We start from the raw sequence: 25,202 nt of genomic DNA, 5'->3' as shown, positions 1-25,202 counted from the left end.
ATATCTGATAAGGTTTAATATCCAAAATGTATAAGGAAGTCATGGAACTCAATAGCAACAACAACAACAACAAAACCAACCTGATTAAAAAATGGGCAATGGACCTGAATAGACATTTTTCAAAAGAAGACAGACAAATGCCAACAGGTATATAAAAAGGTCCTCAACATCACTAATCATTAGTGAAATTCAAATGAAAACCACAATGAGATATCACCTCACACCTGTTAAGATTGCTATTCTCAAAAAGACAAGAGATAACAAGTGTGGGTGAGGGTGTGGAGAAAAGGGAACCTCATGCACTGTTGATGGGAATGTAAATTGGTACAGCCATTATGGTAAACAGTATGGAGGTTCCACAAAATATTAAAAATAGAATATATGATCCAGCAATCCCACTATAGGGTATATACCCAAAGGAAATAAAATTAATATCTTGAAGAGATATCTGCATTCCCATGTTCATGCAGCATTATTCAAAATAGCCAAAATAGCCAAGATATGGAAATGACCTAAGTGTCCACGATGAATGGAAGAAGGAAAAAAGAAGGAACTCCTGTCCTTTGAGACAACATGGATGAACCTGAAGGACATTATGCTAAGTAAAATAAGCCAGACACAGAAAGATAAACACTGTATGATCTCACTTTTTGTGGAATCTAAAAAAGCTGAACTCATAGAACCAGAGAATAGAATAGTGGTTGTCAAGGACTGGGGAGTGGGAAAATGTGGAGATTTTGGTCAAAGGGTACAAACTTTCAGTCACAAGTTGAAGAAGTTTCAGGGATGTAACGTACAGCAATGTGACCATAATTAGTAATACTACTGTATGCTTGAAATTTGCTAGGAGAGTCGATCTTAAGTTTCTCACCAAAAAAAATGGTAACTATGTCAGTTGATGGATGTGTGAGTTGACTTGATTGTGGTAATCATTTCACAACGTATACATATATTGAACCAAAAAATCACGTTGTACAACCTAAATATATACAATTCTCACTTGCCAACTTTTCAATAAAGCCATAAAATAAGATACATAGGAAATGAATGGTAGACAAAGTAGATTAAAAAATGAAAAATTTCACAAAATCATTGAGATTTATAAACAAATAAAATGAACATTGCAGAACCGAAAAAAACGAATATCTGAAATAGCAGAATACGGAATTATTGAACAGAATTACAAGTCATAGAAAGTACTCAAACAGAAGAACAAAACAAAAAAAAAGGAATAAAAAAAACTAGAGTATAAATGACATGCAGGGCATCTTCTAAAGTCCTAATATATGTTTAATTAGAGCCTAACAAGAAGAGGTGGAAGACATGGGAGAAAAATAATATCTGAAGTAATAATGGTTGAGAATTTTCCAACATTGATAAAAGTCATCAATCAAAAATTTCAAGAAGCGTTACCAACATAAAGGAGAAAGATCAAGTAAAATGAGTGTAGGTCTATGACAGCCTCTGCAAGGGCTGTTTCACCTCCAGCTCATCCTGGCTTCTAGGAAGCAGCTCTTCTGTTCTCAGTGAAAAGTGTCACCATAACGCTTAACAATGACTGGCCTTGATCTCCCCCTTTTTGTCCCTTTACACACTGAGTCTGTCGAAAGTGACCCTTGTTTCAATGTGCCCTCAATCATCTGGCTGAAACAAACAATAATTCCTCATGGAACATAAGAGCAATTAGACTTTAAGTTATTTATATGAATAATTTTTAAATGATTGAAATACAATTACAGATAACCAGACTCAAAAGGAAAAAAAAAATACATGAATAAGAATTAAAAGGAGTGCCAGACAGCAGAAAACCAACAGTGCCTCCAGATATTTAAACTATCAGACACAGGATTTGATTTAACTCTGCAATATAAAAACGCAAAATACAGTATAGCCCATGCCACTTTCTGTTGTTGAAGTAAAACATAAGTATATGTCTATATTTCTATAAGAAACACTGGAGGAATTATGTAAGAATCTGATGAAATGTGAGGATTAAATGAGAGAATAAAACTTTTCTGGTTATATCTTTTCACTAACATTTTTAGATCTACATAATTGTGGTACTTTAAAAATAAAATTTTATTTTAAATGTATTTAAACAAATATATAGACACCCTGAATATGTCATGGATATAAATATTCAAATAATTTAGCAGATATGGTGGTTACGAGATGTGAAGGAGGCAGGGAGGAGGATGAAAGGGATGATTAGGCACATGTGTGTGGTGATGGATTGTAATTAGTATTTGGTTGGTGAACATGATGTAATCTATGCAGAAATAGAAGTATAATGATGTACACCTGAAATTTATACAATGTTATAAACCAATCTTACTGCAATAAATAAATAAGAAAAAGTAACAAATAGAAATTTTAGAAATGAAAAAGGTGACAAAATTTTTTAAATATAAAGTGTTAACAGTAGCTTAGAAACAGCTGAAAACATTAAAATTGAATTTAGATCAGAAGAAAATATCAAAATGTAGCATGAAGAGAAGGGAAAACAGAGAATCTAGGGTAAGAGACACAGAGAATACATTGAGAGTGTCTATCATATGCTTAACTGGTTATCTGAAGGAAAGTAGAAAATAGTGTAGAAGCAAAATAGTTGAAAAGACAATGAACTCATAGAACATACAACACCCAGAGTCAACCATAATGTAAACTATGGACTTTGTGTTTTTCTGATGTCTCACTGTAGGTTCATCAATTGTAACAAATGTACCACTGTGGTGGGGGATGTTGAAAACGAGGGAGGCTATGCATGTGTGAGGGCAGAGGGTATGTGGGGAATATTTGCAATTTCCCCTCAATTTCGCTGTGAATTTAAAACTGCTCTAAAAAATTTAATTCTTAATTTAAAAAATGATTTGTAACCAACACTTTTGGGAAAATAGTTTGTCTCTGGGCCAACAATGATAACTTGAAATTGAAGTTAACATAGTCATTAATTTTCTCAAGCTTTTTATAAAACTTTGTACTTAACTGTTATATATCAGGGAACAAAAAAAATAATAATAATGGCAGAAAATTTTCCACAGCTGATGAAAAGTAACAATCCACAAATTAAAGAATCCTCCTCGGGCCCAGCCCAGTGGCATAGTGGTTAAGCACACGTGCTCTGCTTTGGCGGCCCAGGGTTTGCAGGTTCGGATCCCCGGAGCACATAGATGCACTGCTTGTCAAGCCATGCTATGGTGGCGTCCCACATAAAGTAGAGGAAGATGGGCACAAATGTGAGCCCAGGGCCAATCTTCTTTGGCAAAAAGAAGAGGATTGTCATTGGATGTTAGCTCAGGGCTGATTTTCCTCACACAGACAAAGAAGGAATCCTCCTAAAAATCCGAAAATGATAAATACAGAAAGATATTTATGCAATACACATTAATTTAAAACAGCAGAAAAGGAAAGACAAAGAAAAATTTAAGTGCAATAACATAAATCAATAAAAAAAGATAAGTAGAAAGATCTCATTTGTTTGGAAATTAAAAATATACTTCTAACTAACCCAACAGTCAAACTAGAAATCACAAGGGAAATAAGAAAATAACTTGAAATTGAAGATAATACAAATATATATCAAGCTTGTAAAATGCAAGTAAAGCTAGGCATAGAAAAAAATTACAGTCTTAACATAAGTGCATAAAAAATAAGTCCTGAAAAAGTTAAAGAATAAAGGCCAGCCAAAAGGAAAGAATAAATCAGAATAAAAACAGAGGTTAGTGAAACTAAAGACAAATGTAAACTTGAGATGATCTACAGAGCAAAAGTTGGCTCTTTGAAAAAACTAATAAAATTGAAAACATCTAATGAGATTGATTAAGAAAAAACAAAGAGCAAACTCAAAAGGTCAACATCAAGAATTAAAAATCTGAAATCAGCAAAGATCAGGCATACATTTAAAATATAATATTGTGAACAACTTTATGAATTTTATGTTTTACTTAAGATAGATGTAACAACCTCTCAGAAAATAAGAGAGTGGGATCATTTCCCTACTGCTTTATGTGACTTGATATGAACATGCAAAAAAGACATTACATTACAAGAAAGGAAAATTGCACATCAATCTTTTGTGAACATATATATAAAAAAACAAAAAATAGTTAGCAAAACACATCCAGGAAATATAAAAATATAGTAAAACATTACCATATCAATTTTACCCCAGAGCTTAACAATCATAAATTCATTGGTGCAATAATCCGTATCAATGATTAGAGATGCAAAATCATATGATCATCTCATTATTATTGATAAAATGAAAATAAAAGCAGAAAATGACTATTAAAATATTTATCAGAAAAGTACATGCAAAAATAAATAAAGCTGAGTAGAAGAGTTAAAATCTAATACAGCATTCCAATATTAATTAAATAAGTTAAACAAGTATTTACAGTATGAAAGAACACCATGAATCAAAATCTCAAAAACCCAGCATTGAAATAATTGAACAACAGGAAGACTTGAAACAGGAGGTGACAGAATTCAGGAAATTATCAAAGAAAAAGAAAAATATCTCAGAAATGAAGAATGAAATACAAGATATCCAAGATAGGAGAGATATAAACAAAAGTATAGTAAGCAAGAAAAAATAGAAAATAAGAGATAAGAATAGGAATCATAAATCATGATCAAAGAACAATGGTAAAGAAAATATTCAATATAGAGACATACAAAGAATATGCATCATCATATAATATAGGAAAATATGAAATTATATTAAAACTATAATTTATACATAGAAATTGTGAGAATCCTCATGTTGAAAAGGCAAACTGTGTAACTGTGAAAATTAGCTCATGCAGAGTAATGCTGATTTTTATCCCAGTAAAACAGTTAAATTTTAAAGATAAAGAAAAATAAAGTAATCTGAGTATCTAGGAAAAAGGGTCCAATCAGTTAAAAAAAGCAGTTCATCTTGGCACTGGATTTTTCAACAGCAGGATATAAACCATGGCAAGAGGAGAGAAAAATTTCTAAGACGCTAAGGACGTAAAATCAAAAAATTTGTATCCAGTAATCAGTCCTTTAAGTAACAAGGCTAGAGAAAAATAATTTTATAAATGTAAGAATTGGGGGATTATTACACCCATAAAACTTTCCTGAGTTATCTACATAATAGTGATGAACTTCATCCAACCAGACTATGACTGAGAAAATATAAAAAATGAAAAAAATGACTGGTTCACATACTTAATTTTAAGATTACATAAGCACGGACTAATAGTATGTAAATATTATATACTCCAATAAAGTAGAAATAACAAAACTAAAATCTAAGAAAGAGAGAGAAAAAAGGGGATACAGAATGGAGGGAAAGAATATAATATAAAGTCACCAAACAGAAAGGTATAAGCCTACATAAAAAAGAAGACCAATACTTTATATGAAGGTGTTAATATAAAGGTATTCACTAGAACTAAAAACTATTCTGAAACCTAGAAAATTATTTTAAAATTTATAAATAAAAAAACAAAGAAAACAGACACGAAGTAAACATAATACACAAAGTAAACTAAACACAAAATATATGAGAGAAATAAAATCAAACATGATTCATTTATAAACCAGTTTTTAAAAATAAGATTCTTTAGATGTACTCATAAAATTGGACTCTATGGCTTATACAAGAGACACACCTTACATAAGAAAACCGTGCAAAAAAGCTAAAAAAAAAAACGATGGGCAAAGAGGAATAAAGAAACTGCAAATGAAGTACATATTTTCACAATCTTGCTATCTGTAAAGAATAAATTAAAATGACACTTTATAATAGGAAAGTCTTGACTTCAGAAATCAAGTACAAAATTCGGTCACAACGTAATTTTGTGTGTGTCCTAGATTCTTTTTGCTAATGTCTTATTTAGTATATTTGCATTAGATACATAAACGTGATTCTTTGGTTCAAAGTTTATAATGGTTATGTATTAGTCATACTCATTTGATAAAAATGAATTTAGATTTTTTCCTTCTTCTGTGCAATTAATACAATCATCAGTGAAAGCATTTATCTACTTCTTCTAAGGAAACTAACCTATGTAATTTTCTATTTCTGTTTCAACCAGTTTTGTTATGTTTAATCAATGTTTCATATTTATTTGCATAGAAATTGTGTTGAGTAGAGTAAGATTTTTCAAATTCTCTATTTTAATGGTTATTTTACCCCTTGTAATATCTTGTGTACTTTATTTGTTCTTTTTCATGATTATTCTAGTAAGTTGCATGTTTTGTTCATTTTATGAGGAAAAAAATCATCTTTTACATGTAGTGATTAGTTCTACAGTGTTGTGTTCCTTCAATCATCTATTCCAGATTTCACCTTTTTAGTTTACTTTCCCTTGATTACTTTCATTTACTTTTTTTTTATTTTTGACATTTGGTGCTTAAATCATTCATATTTATACACTTGCATTTATCTAAGTCTGTGAATATTCTTCTCAGCACGTCATAGTTTGGATCCATAGATTCCGATTTATGGAATTTTGCTTATCATTACTTTCAATCATAGTTCAGGTTCCAAGCATGGGAATGTGAAAAACAGCTGAAAATCTTGCTCCCAAGCCCAGTCTTCCCTGCTTTGAACCTTGGGCCCACAGCAATCCAAAGGCAAAACCAATGCCCAAATGCCTTCATGTTAAGGCATAAACACTGAGAAGATGTAAGAGATTAGTTCCTCAGCAAAATCATTTGGACCCCATGGAAATATGGGTGGTTTTTCTAAAGAAAAGGGAGTTTAATCTTATTAAAGCTCAGCCAAACCAAGGTCAACTCGATATTTAGTAAAACTTGAATCAATGCTTTCTCAAGCTGCCAGAGGAAGGAAAAAGGTGGCACTCTGAGAATCCAAAATAAACAACCAGACCAAAAACTATATGTGAATCTCGACTATTATTCTGTGCACAATGTTCAGTTCACAATAAAAAATTATGAGACATGTGAAGAAGCAAGAAAATGGAATCGAAAAACAAGAAAAAATTCCACAGGAATAGACCCATACACAATCTGATTTTGAAACTGACAAGAAATTTAAAACCACTATTATAAATTTGTTTCAGGACTTATAGAAAAATTTAGAAAGAATGGGTGAACAAATGGAAAACAAATCAGCAAAGGTACGAAAACCATAAAAAAAAGCACCCCAGGAATTCTACAACTAAAAAATGGAATGCCTGAACAAATATATATATATATATAATGTGCTTAAGAGAAGAATGAACACTGTTGTACAAAGGATCAGTGGATTTAAAATCATATTGAAAAAAATTATGTCAATTGAAGCACAGAGAAAAAGATTGAAAAATCTGAACACAAAGTGACCTGTAGGATAATAGCAAGTGGTTTAACTAAGATGTAATCACAGCCCAGAAGAAGGGGGATTGGAGCAGAAAAAAAATATCTGAAGACAGAACAGCTCTAATTTTTCACATTTGATAAAAAATATCCACCCAGTAATCCAAGAAGATCAACAAACAACAAGCAGTATAAAACTGGAAGAAAATAGAGCTAGGAATAATATAACCACATTGCTGAAAATCAAAGAAAAAAGAAGTTTCTAAAAGCAGCCAGAAGAAAAAAAATACATATTAATACAAGAGAATGATGACTGTCTTCTCGCCAGAAACAATACAAACGAGAAGACAAAAAAATTACATTTGTACTAAAAGAAAAAATTGGTAGTCTAGGATTACATAAAAATAGGTAGTCTATAAAATTAGGTAGTCCATATTCCAGTGAAAATACTCTTCATAAATGAAGTAAAATAAATACATTGTTAAATAAATGAAAGCTGAGAGAATTCAATGTCAGTAGATTTTATGTTACAAAAAATGATTAAGCTAGTTTTTCAGAATGAAGAAACACGATTCGAGATAGATAGAAATTTGGATCTGCACAAAGATTGCAGAGTGCTACAAATGGCAAACGAGTAGAGAAATGTGCAATACTATTTTTTTCTTTTCTTAATTCCTTTGAAGAGCATTTGACAATTTAAAGGGAAAAAAAGCTTAATTATATTATGGGGATTATATATATGTAAATATAGGAAATATATGAAAATTTAACAAAAAAAGGAAAGGTGTAAAATGGTACTATACTGTTGTAGAGTACTTACATATAGTGATATAACAGTAAATCAAGTAGGTAGTGATATGAAAAACATATCTATGTTATTAGGACAAAAAAGTAGAAGGCAGGAAAGGAAGATCAAAAGAAAAAGAACAGAGGGGATAAACGGGAAACAAAGAAAAAGATGGTAGTCCTGTACCCAAACTTAATAATTATATTAAATGTAAATGGGCTAAACATTCCAATTAAAAGCAAAGACTGTCAAACGGATTGTGAAAAACAGATGTAATTATACGCTGACTACAAGAGATGCACTATAAGTACAGAGTCGTAGAAGGTAGATGGTAGAAGTAGACAGGTAGAAGTAAAAGGGTGGAAAACATAAACCATGCAATCATCATCAAGTTGATGTTGCTGTATTGATGTCACATTTCATAATGAAAAAAGGGTTAGTGTATCAAGAATACATAGCAATCCTAAATATTTATGCAATTAAAATCAGAAAGCTTCAAAGTGTATGAATCAGAAATTGAAACAACTAATTGGAGAAAGGTAAATCCTCATTTATTAGAGGCTTTAAACCCTATTATCTCAGTAATTGAGAGAACAAGTAGACAAAAATCATAAACAGTCAACCAACTAAATAGAAAATATTTATAGAACACTATACCTAACAACTACAGAATGAATGCACATTTTCTCAAGCACACTTGAAAAAATATTCCAACATACCCCATACACTGGGGAATAAAACAAGCCTGAATAAATGTCAAATAATTAAAATGGTACAGAGTACATTCTCTGACAAATGAATTAAGCTATCAAACGTCAGCAAAATGATATTAAGAAAAACCACAAATATTTATAAATTTAGCAACACACATGTAAATCTCATAAGCCAAGTGAGAAATTAGAAAACTCCTTGGACAATTAAGAAAGGGTCTAAATATCTAGGATGCAGCTAAGTTTACACTAAGAAGGAATTCATAGCTTTAAATGACTATGTATTTTAAAAGTTTTTAAATAAATTCATAATGTAAGTTTCTGTTTTTAGAAGCAGGAAAAAAAAGCAACATAAATACAAACAAATTAGAATAAACAAAATAATAAAGAGAAGTAATCAATAAAGCAGATAACAAACACCAGAGAGAATCAACAAAGTTATAATTTGGTCCTTAGAAAAAAATTAAAGAGTTGATAAACCAACCCAAAACCAGGAGGAGGTGGAGAAGGAATATGACTACAGATCCTACCACAGTATAATAACAGAAAATTATGATCAAAATATAGTGACCAAATTAATTATGTAGATGAAACAGACACATTCTTTGAAAAGCACAACCTACCAGCACTTACCCAAGTATTCTTATTTAAGTATTCTTGGGTAAATAAGTATTCTTATTACCCAAGAATAAATAAACAAATTGAATAGCCCCCATAACTTTACAATAAATTGATTTCTTCTTAATTAAATACTTTGCAACAAAGAAAGCTTTTTCCCTACATTGTTTCATTGGTGAATTCTAACAAACATTCAAGGAAGAAATAATATCAATACTATGCAAACTATTTCAGGAATAGAGGACGAGGGAACACTTCCTAGCTCTTTTATGAGGCAAGTATAACCCTAACACAAAAAATCTGACAAAGAATCATAAGAAAAGAAAACTACAAACCAGTATTACTAATAATTAAACAAACAAATCTTTAACAAAAAAAATAGCAAATAGAATAGAGCAAGACATAAAAAGATAATACATCATAACCAAATGGAGTTTACCTTAAGAATGAAAGATTGGGAAATTTTGAAAATCAATTAATATAGTTATTACATTAACTGAAACAAAAAGGAAAAAAGATAGGATCACCTCATTCAGTGAAGGAAATTTGACAACATTCAGTTCATTTATGATACTAACTCTTAGCAGAAGTTAGAAAGAAACTTCTTCCACTATCTGATAAATGGGAACAACACACACACACACACACACACACACACATACAGCTACCTTCATACTTAAGATGCAAAATGGAACACTTTCCCCTAAGTTCAGGAGCAAGGCAAGGATGTCCCTTCTCGTCACTTCTAATAACATTGCCCTGGAAGTCCAAGCAAGTTAAATAAGGAAAGCAAAAGAAGCAGTAAAACTGTCTTTGTTCACAGAAAACATGATGATGTATATTGAAAATATACAGGAATATAAAAAAAATAATAAGCAGTGATGTCATCAAGAGGCGACATAGGTCATTCCTGACATCAGTCCCCATCACAAGAAGACTAACTAGCTACTATCCATAGATAAGAATCATTGTGAAAACCCAGAACCTGGGGGGAGGCTGAAGCACCCCCCTGGAACACAAACTGAGAAGGACCACATTAGAAGGGTAAGAGGAGTGGCTACACTCTGACTACATCAACTTCCCCAGGCACCACACCTAGAGGACTCCCTTGGCCTACAATTTCTCCAGTGAGAAGAGAGCCCAAAGGGGATGTCCAGCTCCCACAGTATTGTAGGACACTTCCTAGGAGATCTACTCAGGTCTCACCTCATGGGGATCACTGGGGGAATATGTGTAGCTTGACCACTAGGGATTAGATAGAGACGAGAACGGGGACAGGGCTTATAGTAACCAGTGCTCAGATATTGGCAGATTACATTCCCACCTGCAGTGGCTCCTGAGCAGAGACCCCAGCCAGTGGCTCTGCCCATCTGCAGAGCTGAGCCAGTAGCCTGGTCTGGCTAGGGAACTCTGTTGGCAGGTCTGCCTGATTTGGGTCCCTAGGCAACAAGCCAAACCATACAAGTCATGGAGCCCATTTTATAGACTCACTCCAGCAGGGAAGAAAATGTGAAGCCCTGCCAAACTCATGAGTACAGCCTCCAGTCCCACCTGACCAAGAAGCCTATCTAGAGAACCCAGCCAGCTAGGGGACCCTCCAACTGCCATGCATGGGCAGAGAGCCAAGCCAGCAATCCTGCCCAACTGTTAAGTATAGCCTCTGGCCCTGCGTAACAAGGGAGCCTGAACAGTGACCCTAGACATCCCTGAAACCCAGCCTATGGTACCACCCAGCTACAAAACCCAGGCTACAGCCTTGCCCCAGAACAGAGCCCAAACTGTGGTCCTGTGTGATTGCTGAACAAAGCCTGCAGCTTTGACCAGGCAGGGAGCCCAGCCAGTGACCCTGCCCAATAGTGGAACACAGCCTGCAGCCCTACCCAATGAAGGACTCTCAACAGTAAACCTGCCCTAATGCAGAGTGAAGTCTCTAGCCCCACCCAACTATGGGATACAGCTAGAGGCCCCTCCTGACAGGAGAGCCTGGCCAGTGACATTGCCCAACAGAAGAGCACAGCCAGCTGCCTACCTGATCCCAAAGCTAGCTTGGGGCTCTGCAAACTTGAGGGCACAGCCTGTGGCCTCACCTGATTGCGGAGCACATACTGAGGCCTTGTTCACCCACAAAGCCTTGCCTGCAGCCCCATCTGAACACAGAGTCCAGCCAGCAGCACCATCGAGTTGGTGAGCACATCCTTAGAACCCACCAAACCCAGAGCCCAGTGGAGCCCAGCCCATGGCCCTGTCCAATTGCAGAAAACAAGCAGTGGCACCACTCTGGAAGAGAACACAGCCTGCAACATTGCCCTACCAGAAGTGACTGCAGAGCCCAGTTAGTGCAGATCCCACCTGACCGTGGAGCACAGCCAGTAGCCCAGCCCAATCAGGGAGCACACGTAATGGACCCATTTGAATGCAGAAGCCAGCCAACAGGCCCAAGCAACTGCAGCGCCCAGTCAGTGGCAGGTCTACTGATCACAGAGCACAGGTAGTGCCTCACACAAATAGGGATACCAAGAGCAAGCCCCACCTACCTATGACACTACCAGCTGACCCTCCAGTAACCCAATCTTGTGAATAGCTGTCCCTGCTGAAGCAAATCTGCAAAGTCTGGAAGAGGAGACCACTTACTCTAATGCACAAGAATCACAAAGAATCAGGAAAACATGAAACCACCAAAGGAAATTAATAAAGCTCCAATAACTGATCCGAATGAACTTGAGATCTATGGAATGTCTGACAATGAATTCAGAATAATCCTCTTAAGGATGTACAGTGAATTATAAGAACAGACAGACAACTAAACAAAATTAGGAAAACAATGCGAGAGCAACATTAGCAGTTCAACAAAGACATAACAACCATAAAAAATAACCAAAGAGAAATCCTAGAGCTAAAGAATACAGTAACTGAACAGAAGAATTCAATAGAGAGCTTCAACATTAGATTCAGTCAAGAAGATGAAAGAATCAGAGAACTATAGGACAAGTCATGTGAAATTATCTGGTCAGAGGAACAAAAAGGAAAAAGAACAAAAAAGGGGAAAGAAAGTCTACAGAATTTATGGGACACGATCAAAGTAAACGATATATGTATTATGGGAATGCCAGAAGGAGAAGAGAAAGAGAAAGGGATAAAAGTCTATTTAAAGCAATAATGGCTGAAAACTCTCCAGACATTGGAAGAGAGATAGACATCCAGATTCATGAGGCCCAAAGAACCCCAAATATGTTGAACCTAAAAAAGGCTACATGAGACACATTATAATTAAATTGTCAAAAGTCAAAGATGAAGAGAAAATATTGAAATCAGCAGGAGAAAAGTGACTCACCACATAAAATGGCATCTCAATAAGACTCTAAGCAGATTTTTCAGCAGAAACTTTGTAGGCCAGGAGAAAATGGGATGATATATTCAAAATATTGAAAGAAAAAATAACTCTCAACCAAAATACTATACCAGACAAAGCTGTCCTTCAGAAATAAAGATTTTTTCAAATAAACAAAAGCTGAGGGATTTTTATCACCACTAGACCTGCCTTACAAGAAATGCCAAAGGGAGTTCTTCAAGAAGAAATAACAGGATTCTAATTAACATCATAATAATAGCAGCGTGTAAAACTCAGTGGTAATGGCAAATATATAGTCAAAGTCAGATTTTCTAATATGGTAATGGTAGTACATCATTCACTTACAACTCCCATTTAAAAGTTAAAAAACATATGTGAATTCGTTTTGATTATTTGTTTAGTGGTTACCTTGAGGTTTATATAAAAAATCTTGTGTATGAGTTAGTCCATTATCTGATGGCCTCTTATTTTCTTATACTAAGTCAATTCAACCGCTTTCCTCTTCCCCTTCTAAGTCACCCTTGTTACAAATTATTCTATCTTGTGTTGTGGGTGTGTGTTTACAATGATGAGGTTATATTTATTTTTGGTGATTTCCTTCCTTTCATCTTTGATTTTGGTATTTAAGTGGTTGCTAACCTATTCCCTTAAAGATCTACTATTTTTCTGAGTTTGTCTACCTACTTTTCTCCTTGCTCCAAGCTTTGTATTCCCTTTCTCTTCTTTTTTTCAGGGCTGAGGGCCTTCTTGAGTATTTCTTGTAGTGGGGGTCTCATGGCCATGAACTCCCCTAGCTTTTGTTTATCTGGGAAAGTTACTATTTCGCCACCATATTTGAAGGATATTTTTACTGGATAGAGTATTCTTGGCTGAAAGTTTTTGACTTTCAGTATTTTGAATATATCATTCCAGTCCCTTCTAGCTTATAAAGTTTCTGCTGAGAAATATGCTGAGAGCCTGATAGGAGTTACTTTGTACGTTATTTTTTGTTTTTGTCTAGCTGCCCTCAATATTGTTTCTTTATCATTGACTTTAGCCAGCCTTACCACTACATGCTGTGGTGTGGGCCTTTGCCTGTTGACATATTTAGGTGACCTGTTGGCTTCACTTACTGGTATTTCCTGCTCCTTCCCCAGATTTGGGAAGTTCTCAGCTACTGTTTCCTCGAATAGGCTCTCTGTTCCTCTTTTCCACACTTCTCCCTCAGGAATACCTATAATTATTATGTTACATTGCCTATTAGAGTCAGATATTTCTTGGAGACGTCCTTCATTTCTTTTTAGTCTTAGTTCTCTCTCCTGATCCATCTGGAGCATTTCTGTATTCCTATCCTCTATAATGCTAATTCTTTCCTCCATATTGTCAGCTCTGTTCTTCAAAGATTCCAGATTCTCCTTTGTCTCCTCCATTGTGTTCTTCTTCTCCATCAGTACTGATTGGTTTTTCTTTATGATTTCAATCTCTTTTGTGAAGAAACGCCTTATCTCATTGAATTGTTTGTCTGTATCATCTTGTATTTCATTGGGTTTTTTTTTATGATAGCTCTTTTGAAATCTATGTCATATAGCTTATGTATTTCTGTGTCTTCAGGGTTGGTTTCTGGGTGCTTGTCACTTTCCTTCTGGTCTGAGAATTTCATGTACCTTTGCATTGTGGTTCCTGTATTCACTTTCTTTTTCCTCATCCTGGAAGTATCTGGTTGCAGTTTTCCCTGCCACCAGCATGTGAGGGGTTAAGGGCTGTGTAATGTGAGCGCCCTGCACTCTGCCCCGGCTGCTTGCTGGGATTGGCCAGGCCGCTCTGTCTGGTCTGGTTGGGTGAGCTGCAGTGTTGGGCATGCAAGGGGTGGGCTCTGTCTTTTGCCCGCTGGGTCCCTGGCATGGGGGGCTTCTCGCTCGCCCCTCGTCATCTGCTTTCATGGGGTGCTCAGATATTGATGGCACCCCTGCAGTAGTTCTAAGTCCTCTGTGTGGGAGTTTCCCACTGGCTGAGAGAGCATGAAGTGCTATGGTTTCCCCAGAGAGGGCCACCCCTCCCCCCTCTCTGGGAACCACACAGACCTGGATCGCTGATCTGATGGGGAGGGAGAGGAGTTCTCTTTACCTCTCCCCACTTCCTCTGGGGGCCCCAACACATCCACTCTCAGATGTGTGGCAGTGTGGATCTTTCCAATCTTCCTTTTTGCTGTCTAGGACTCCGTTGTTGGTCTGTGACTGTCCCTTTTGTTGTATCTTATCAGGGGAAGAGTACAGGAAAGCTCACTCCGCCATGATGCTGATGTCACTCTGCCCAAGTAATCCAAATCATCCCAAAAAATTAAAGACCAGGACCAGATGGCTTCTCCAGTGAATTTTACCAAACATTCAAAGAAGATTTAATACCCATCTTTCTAAACTATTCCAAAAAATAGAGGAAGATGGAACACATCCTAACTCATTCTATGAGGCCAACATCACCCTGATACCAAAGCCAGACAAAGACAATACAAAGAACGATAATTACAGGTCAATATCATTGATGAACACAGATGCAAAATCCTCAACAAAATATCGGCAAACCGAATAGAACAATACATTAAAAAGATCATACACTATGATCAAGTGGGATTTATACTAGGGACGCACAGATGGTTCAACATCTGCAAATCAATCAACGTGATACATCACATCAACAAAACAAAGAATAAAAACCACATGGACATCTCAATAGATGCAGAGAAGTTATTTGACAAGATACAACATCCATTTATGATAAAAACTCTCAACAAAATGGGTATAGAAGGAATATACCTCAACATAATAAAGGCTATTTATGACAAACCCACAGCCAACGTCATAGTCAATGGCGAAAGGCTGAAAGCCATTCCTCTGAGAACTGGAATGCGAAAAGGCAGCCCACTCTCAGCACTCTTATTCAACATAGTACTGGAGGTTTTGGCCAGAATAATTAGGTAAGAAAAAGGAAGAAAAGAAATCTAAATAGGCAACAAAGAAGTGAAACTCTCACTATTTGCAGACGACATGATTTTATATACAGAAAACCCTAAAGAATCCATTGGAAAACTATTAGAAATAATTAACAACTACAACAAAGTCACAGGTACAAAATCAATCTACAAAAATCAGTTGCATTTCTGTATGCTAATAATGAACCAACAGAAAGAGAGCTCAAAAAGATAATACCATTTACAATGGCATAAAAAAGAATAAAATATCTAGGAATAAATCTTACCAAGGAGGTGAAAGACCTATACAATGAAAACTACAAGACATTATGGAAAGAAATCAATGACGACATAAAGAAATGGAAAGATATCCCATGCACATAGATTGGAAGAAAAAACATAGTTAAAATGTCTATATTACGTAAAGCAATCTACAGATTTAATGCAATCCCAATCAGAATCACAATGCAATTCTTCACAGAAATAGAACAAAGAATACTAAAATTCATAGGGGCGACAAAAGACCCCGAATAGCTAAAGCAATCACAAGAAAAAATAACAAAGCTGGAGGCATCACAACCTCTGACTTCAAAACATACTACAAAGCAATAGTAATCAAAACAGCATGGTACTGGTACAAAAACAGACACACAGATCAATGGAACAGAATTGAAATCCCAGAAATAAAACCATACATATACGGACAGCTAATTTTTGACAAAGGAGCTAAGAACGTACAATGGAGAAAGGAAAGTCTCTTCAATAAATGGTGTTGGGAAAACTGGACAGCCATATGCAAAAGAATGAAAGTGGACCACAGGCTCCCGCCATGCACAAGAATTGACTCAAAATGGATCAAAGACCTGAAGGTGAGACCTGAAACTATAAAACTCATAGAAGAAAATATAGTCAACATACTATAGGACATTGGTTATAAAGGAATCTTTTTGGATTCCATGCCTACCCAGTATATGGAAACTAAAGAAAAATAAGCAAGTGGGACTTTATCAGATTAAAGAGCTTCTGCAAGACAAACAAAACCAGAATCAAGATGAACAGACAACCCACCAGCTGGGAGAAAATATTTGCAAAACATACATCTGACAAATGGTTAATCTCCATAATATATAAAGCACTCATACAACTGAACAACAAAAAACAAACAACCCGGTCAAAAAAATGGGCAGAGGAAATGAACAGACACTTCTCCAAAGAAGATATACAGGTGGCCAAGAGGCACATGAAAAGGTGTTCAACATCACTAATCATCAGGGAATTTCAAGTCAAAACAACACTAAGATACCACCTCACGCTCATTAGAATGGCTATAATCACCAAGACACAAAACAACAAATGTTGGAGAGGATGTGGAGAAACAGGAACCCTCATACACAGCTGATGGGAATGCAAACTGGTGCAGCCTCTATGGAAAACGGTATGGAGATTCCTCAAAAATTTAAAAATACAATACCCTATGATCCAGCTATCCTACTACTGGGAATCTATCCAACGAACCCGAAATCAATACTGCAAAGAGGCTTATGCACCCCTATGTCCATTGCAGCATTATTCACTATAGCCAAGAAGTAGAAGCAACACAAGTGTCCCTCAATTTATGATTAGATCAAGAAGATGTGGTATATATATACAATGTAATAGTACTCAGTCATAAAAAAGCCAAAATCGTCCCATTTGCAACAACATGGATGGACCTCGAGGGTATTATGTTAAGTGAAATAAGCCAGAAAGAGAAAGACAAACACCACATGATCTCACTCGTATGTGGAATATAAACCAACACATGGACAGAGAACTCTGTATTGTGGTTACCAGGGGCAATGGGATTAGGGGGTGGGCACAAGGGGTGAAAGGAGACATGTATATGGTGATGGACAAACAAAAATGTACAACCAAAAATTTCACAATGTTATAAACTATTAAAACATCAATTTAAAATAAAGTTAAAAAACATATTAAGAATAACCATAACTACAATATTTTATTACTGGATACACAATATAAAAAAGATGCAAATTGTAGCACCAATAACTTAAAATGTGAGGGGAGAGAAGTAAATGAAGTTTCTGCATGCTATATTAAAGCTAAGTCATTATCAGCTTAAAATAGGATACTATAATATATTTCATGTAAGCCTTACGGTAACCACAAAAGAAAAAGCTGTAGTAGATACACAAAACATTATGATAAAGGAGTCAAGCCATACCATTACAAAAATTCATCAAGTCACAAAGAAAGATAGCAAGAGGGGTAGCAAGGTACAGGGAATTTACAAAACAGCCAGAAAACAATGAACAAAACGGCAATAGCAAGTCCTTACCAATCAATAATTACTTTAAACATAAATGGATTTAATTCCCAATCAAAGGACATAGACTGGCTGAATGGATTAAAAAAAAAAAAAAAAGGCCCAACAATATGCTGCCTACAAGAGAGTCCCTTGGCTTTAAGGACACCCATAGACTGAAAGTGAAGGGATGGAAAAATTTACTTAAGGAAATGGTAAGCAGAAGAATGCAGGGATAGCTACACTTATAAGACACAAAATAGACTTGAAGCTAAATATAGCCAAAAGAGACAAAAACTCATTATATATTGATAAAGGTATTAATCTATCAAGAAGATAAAAAAATTGTAATTATTTATGCACCCAATATTGGAGCACCTAAATATATTAAGCAACTACTAGCAAACTAAAAAGGAGAAACAAACAACAATATAATAATAGTTGGGTATTTTAACACCCCACTTTAAACAATAGACAGATCATTCAGACAGAAAACCCATAAGGGAAACAGTAGATTTGAACAATGTTACCCACCAAATGGACCTAAAAGACGTATACAGAACATTCCATCAGACAGCAGTGGAATACACATTCTTCTTCATTGCACAGAGAACATTTTCTAAGATTAAGCATATGTTAGGCCACAAAACAAGTCTCAACAAATACAAGAAGATCAAAATCATATCAAGTATCTTTTCTGAACAGAATTGTATGAAACTAGAAATCAATAACTGGGGGAATGCTTGAAAATTCACAAATACACGGAAATTGAGCAACACGCACCTGAACAATAAATGGATAACAAATTTAAAAGAAGGGAAATTTTTTAAAATATTGAGACAAATGAAAATGGATACAACATATCAAAAATTATGGGATGCAGCAAAAGCAGTTACAGGAGGGATGCTAATAGCAATAAATGCATACATCAAGAAAAAAGAACATCTCAATCTAACTTTACATCTCAAGGAAGTAGAAAAAAGAAGAACAAACAAAGCCCAAAATTAGCAGAAGGAAGGAAATAATAAAGATTAGAACAGAAATAAATGAGATAGAGAATAGGAAATCAATAGAAAAAATTTTAAAAACTAACAGTTGGTTCTTTGAAAAGATAAACAGGGGCTGGCCTGGTGGCACAAGTGGTTAAGTGCACGTGATCCGCTGCGGCAGCCTGGGGTTCGCTGGTTCGGATCCCAGGTGCGCGCTGACACACCGCTTGTTGGGCCATGCTGTGGCAGGCGTCCCATATACAGTGGAGGAAGATGGGCATGGATGTTAGCCCAGGGCCAGTCTTCCTCAGCAAAAAAAAAAGAGGAGGATTGGCAGAGGTTAGCTCAGGGCCGATATTCCTCACAAAAAAACAAATACGAAAGAAAAAATAAACAAAATTGACAAAACTTTAGCTAGAGACAACTGAAGTAAATACAATTATAAATGAAAGAATAAACATTACAACTTATACTACAAAAATACAAGGAATCATAAAAAACTATGAATAATCATACACAAACAAGTTGGACAATCTAGAAGAAATGGATAAATTCCTAGAAAAATATAATCTACCAAGGCTGAATCATGTAGAAACAGAAAATCTGATCAGACTAATCACAAATAAGGAGATTGAATCAGTAAACATAAACCCCTCACAAAAGGAAAGCCCAGGATCAGATTGTTTCACTGGTTAATTCTAACAAACATTTAATGAAGAATTAATACTAATTTTTCTCAGAATCTTCCAAAAAATTGAAGACAACAAAGTTCTCCCAAACTTATTTTATGAGGTCATTATTACCCTGATTCCAAAGGCAGATAAAGACATTACAAGGAAAGAAATATACAGACTAATGTCCCTGATGAATACAGATGCAAAAATTATTAACAAAATAGTAGCAAACCAAATTCAACAGCATATTAAAAGGATCATAAACCATGATCAAATGAGTTTCATCCCTGGGATGCAAGGATGATTCACAATACAGAAATAAATAAATGTAATATTTCACATTAATAGAATGAAAGAAAAAAATCATATGATCATCTCAACAGATGCAGACAAACCATCTGACGAAATTCAAAATCCATTTATGATTTACAAAAGACAGTCACAAGAAATTAGGAATAGAAGGAATGTACCTCAACATAATAAAGGTCATGTATGACAAACCTATGGCTGACATCATATTCAACAATGAAGGGTAAGTCTTTTCCTCTAAGATACGGATCAAGACAAAGGTGGCCACTCTCCACGGTACTGGAAGTCTTAGGCAGAGCAACCAAGAAAGAAAAGGACATAAAAGGCAACCAAACTGGAAAGGAAGAAGTAAAATTGTCTCTCTTTGCTGATAACATGATCTTATATATAGAAAATCCTAAAGACTTCACCAAAAAATTGTTAGAACTAATAAATTCAGTAAAGTTGCAGGATACAAAATCAACGTACAAGAAGGAGTTGTATTTCTGTATACTAACAATGAGTTAACTGTAAAAAAAGAGAAATCAATCCTATTTACAATAGCTACAAAACATAACGAAATACCAGGAATAAATTTAACCAAGGGGTAAAAGGTCTCCACTCTGAAAACTATAAGATATTGATGAAAGACAGTGAAGAAGACACAATTAAACGGAAAGATATCCCATGTTCATGGATTGGAAAGAAGAATATTGTTAAAATGTCCATACTACTGAAAGCCATCTATAGATGCAATGCAATCCCTATCAAAATTCCAACGTTATTTTTCATAGAAATAGAAAAAACTAAAATTCATATGAGAATACAAAAGACCCCAAATAATCAAAGTAACCCCGCGAAATAAGAACAAAGCTGGAGGCATCACATTTTCTGTTTTCAAACTATATTACAAAGCTTTCATTATCAAAAAAGTATGGTACTGGCATAAAAACAGACACATAGACCAAGGGAACAGAATAGAGAGCACCAAAATAAACCCCTGCATATATAGTCAACTAATATTTGACAAGGGAGCCAAGAACACTCAATTGAGAAAAGATACTCTCTTCAACAAATGATGTTGGAAAACTGGATAGTCGTATGCAAATAATGAAACTTGACTGCTATCTTACACCACTCACAAAAATCAACTCAAAATGGACTAAAGACTTAAACGTAAGGAGTAAAATCATAAAACTCTTAGAAGGAAACAGTAAAAAATTCTCCTTGACACAGGTCTTGGCAATGATTTAACGGATATGGCACGAAAACCACAAACAACAAAAGCAAAAACAAACAGGTAGGACTACATCAATATAAAAGGTTCTGCATAGAAAAAGAACAGATCAACAAAACGAACTGGCGACCTAGAGAGAGGGAGAAAGTATTTGAAACTATACATCTAATAAGGGGTTAATATCCAAAACATATTAAGAAATGTTCAAAGGACCTGAATAGACATTTCTTCAAAGAGGATATTCAAATGGCCAACAGGTACATGAAAAAGTACTCAACATCACCAATCATCAGAGTAATGAAAACCAAAATCACAACAGATATCACCTCACACCTGTTACAATGGCTATTATCAAAAAGACAAGAGACAACAAATGCTGGCAAGGATGTGGAGAAAATGGAACCCTTGTACACTGTTGATGGGAATGTAAATTGGTGCAGCCACTATGGAAAACAGTATGGAGTTTCCCGAAAAAATTAAAAATAGAACTACCATATGAATCAGCAATCCCACTTCTGGGTATATATCTGAAGGAAATGAAATCACTATCTCAAAGAGATATCTGCACATTATGTTCACTGCAGATTATTCGCAATAGCCCTGATATGGAAACATCCTATGTGTCCATTGACAGATGAATGGATAAAGAAATTGTGACACACGTATGTATATGTATGTGTGTATATATATACATATTCACATATGAGTATTATTCAGTCATAAAAAAAGGAAATTCTGCCATTTGGGACAACATAGACGAACCTTGAGGGCATTATGTTAAGTGAAATACATCACACAGAAAAAGACAAATACAATATGACCTCAGTTACATGTGGAATCTAAAACAACAAAACTCACAGCAACAGAGAATAGATTGGTGGCTGTCAGGGGGTAGTGGGGGCTGGAGGATAGGAATGAGCCAAAATGATCAAAGGGTATAAACTTCTAGTTTCTGGGATGTAACATACAGCATTGTGACTATAATTAACAATACTACATTGTATATTTGAAAGTTGCTAAGAGAGTAGATCTTAAAGGTTCTCACCCCACCACACACACACACAAATGGTAACTATGTGAGATCATGGATGAGCTAACTAACCGTATCATGGCAATCATTTCACAATATATACATATACCAAATCATTACACTGTACATCTTAAACTTACACAATGTTACATCTCAATTATATCTCATTAAAGCTGGAAAAATGATGGCTCTCATATGTAAATTCAGGAAGGTTACAGGATATGTATAAAAATATATAAAAATTGACCACATATGTATAACACCAGTAGTGAGAAATTAGAAGATCAATTTAAATAATCAATACCAGCTGCAATAGCAACAGAACATATAAAATACCTAAGAATAAATTTAGCAGATGTATTAAACCTCTACAGAGAATTTTCTAAAAACCTGACTAAATGGAAAGAGAAATCATATTAGTGGATTGGAAAGTCCAATGCTGTTAAGGTGTCAATTTCCCCCTAATTGAATCATAAATTACACACAATCCCAATCAAAATCTAAGTAAGCTTTTGTGTGTGTTTGGAACTAGACAAGCCAATTCTAAAATCTATATGAAAATGCAAAGTTAAATACAGACAATATAGTAATGAGAAAGAACAAAGTTGGAGGACTTAAACCACCTGATTTCAAGACATTTAATAAAGTTACCATATTTAAGGAAAAATTCTAAACTATTAAAAAATATTTTAAAATATTAGGATTAGTATCTATCTTTAAATCTTCAAACTCTTTTAGCTGGTATAATATCTATTGCTTGTTCTATCTATCTTTGTTACTGGTGTTTATATGTATTTTATTTTTTAATATATTTATATCTTAATTTTATACTGACATTTTTACAGCATTCTTGCTTGACTCCTATATTAGTTCTTTTCCTCTACAAATTTTGTGTGTCTGTTTGTGAGGAAGATTAGCCCTGAGCTATCATCTGTTGCCAATCATCCTCTTTTTGCTGAGGAAGATTGACCCTGGGCTAACAACCTCACCCATTTTCCTCTACTTTATATGGGACACCGCCACAGCATGGCTTGACAGGCAGTGCGTAGGTCTGTGCCCGGGATCTGCATCTGCAAACCCCAGGCAGCCAAAGCGGAGCACATAAACCCAACCGCTATACCACCCGACCGGCTCCCTTTACAAATTTTTATTACAAAAATTCCTATCAAAGTTAAAGTCTGAAGATTGGCACCAGGAAAACACACATATATTCAATAATAATTATTTTTATTATTATTATCATTGTTATTATAATAAAAATACTAATACCAGTTGATAATATAGTATAGTATACTAAATACTAATAATAATTATTATAATAAAACTAATAATTATTCAATTATAATTATATTCAATAATATTATTCAATAATAATAAATAATAATAAAAACACTTATATCAATAATTCTTATCATCTGCAAGACCTGAACCCTTGCTGATGGTCTTTCCTCAAACTTTGGCTGAGGAAGGACCAAAAGCAGGAACTGAGAATAAAAACAAATTCCTAGGAAAGGTCTGATTGTTCTTTAGCCATGGTAACAAATAATCCCCAGAACTGGTTTAAGATTTACCTAATCAATGTGTCTCTCACAGTAACAGTAACCAGTAGTACCAGAACTGCTTTCAAACCTGTCTAATGTGTCAATGGCAATTTACTTCACTGCACACGTTTCTAAAAGTCAACCAACTATACAAATGGGTCAGTGTAAAAATCACAGTACGGACTTCTTTTTTTGATGCACTCTCAAATTAGTTCACTTCTCTACTTTTCAAATAACTTCTTGTAAAAGGAATACAATTCTTCAGTAAGAGCCCATTCTCACTTTCCCCAGAAAGCAGATTATGAATGTTTGACGGCAGTTTCTTCCTACAACAGTCTGCTCCTCCCAAACATATAATAGAGAATTGAATGCAATAATAAAATAGTTACCTTAAAATAGAAAAAATAATTGTCACTTAATAGAAAAGCACATGCATGTACATCAATTATCATTTTTGAGAGAAAAATTGATATGTTTAATAATTAACATTAAAATTGCATTGATTATATAGTAAATATTGATGCAAGCATACTACTATTCAAAACAATTAAACTTTGACTTACAATGGCCAAATATGTTTTTTTTAAATGTCATTTTTAAAAAATGACATTATTATCAGTTCAATTTATAAATGTATTTTTTATTTTATTTTATTATTTATTCATCATTTTTTTTTTCACTTTTAAAACATAATATATTAAAAAAGATGGTTGGTAAATCTTAAACGCATAATCTGAGTATTGCTTACAAATGTGGTTACATTCTGTTACATATATCCACTTATAACCTTGAGTCTGAATCAGTTACTCCACATTTTTTTTTTTGATTTTTATTGATATTTTAATGGTTTCGAACATTGTGAAATTTTGGGTTGTACATTTTTGTTTGTCCACCCCATATATGACTCCCTTCACCCCTTGTGCCCACCCCCCACCCCCACTTCCCGGGTAACCACAGTCCAGTTTTCTCTGTCCATGTGTTGGTTTATATTCCACATATGAGTGAGATCATACAGTGTTTGTCTTTCTCTTTCTGGCTTATTTCACTTAACATAATACGCTCCAGGCCCATCCATGTTGTTGCAAATGGGACGATTTTGTCTTTTTTTATGACTGAGTAGTATTCCATTGTATATATATACCACATTTTCTTAATCCAATCGTCAGTCGAGGCACACTTAGGTTGCTTCCACTTCTTGGCTATGGTGAATAATGCTGCAATGAACATAGGGGTGCATAAGCCTCTTTGGATTGTTGATTTCAGGTGCGTTGGATAGATTCCCAGTAGTGGGATGGCTGGATCATAGGGCATCTCTATTTTTAATTCTTTGAGGAATCTCCATACCATTTTCCATAGAGGCTGCACCAATTTGCATTCCCACCAGCTGTGTATGAGGGTTCCTGTTTCTCCACATCCTCTCCAACATTTGTTGTTTTT

General features: G+C 34.8%; 1 protein-coding gene across 4 annotated transcripts in view; it reads right to left on the bottom strand.

Moving 5' to 3' along the window:
- The window catches only part of LOC131394054 (disintegrin and metalloproteinase domain-containing protein 5-like), a 601,035-nt gene that overhangs the window by 113,115 nt on the left and 462,718 nt on the right, over positions 1–25,202 (bottom strand). The gene's annotated exons all lie outside the window — the stretch shown is intronic.

The sequence above is a fragment of the Diceros bicornis genome, chromosome 29 (genome assembly GCF_020826845.1).
Source record: "Diceros bicornis minor isolate mBicDic1 chromosome 29, mDicBic1.mat.cur, whole genome shotgun sequence".
NCBI classification, from domain to species: domain Eukaryota; kingdom Metazoa; phylum Chordata; class Mammalia; order Perissodactyla; family Rhinocerotidae; genus Diceros; species Diceros bicornis.
This window is presented reverse-complemented; position numbering and strand designations above follow the sequence as displayed.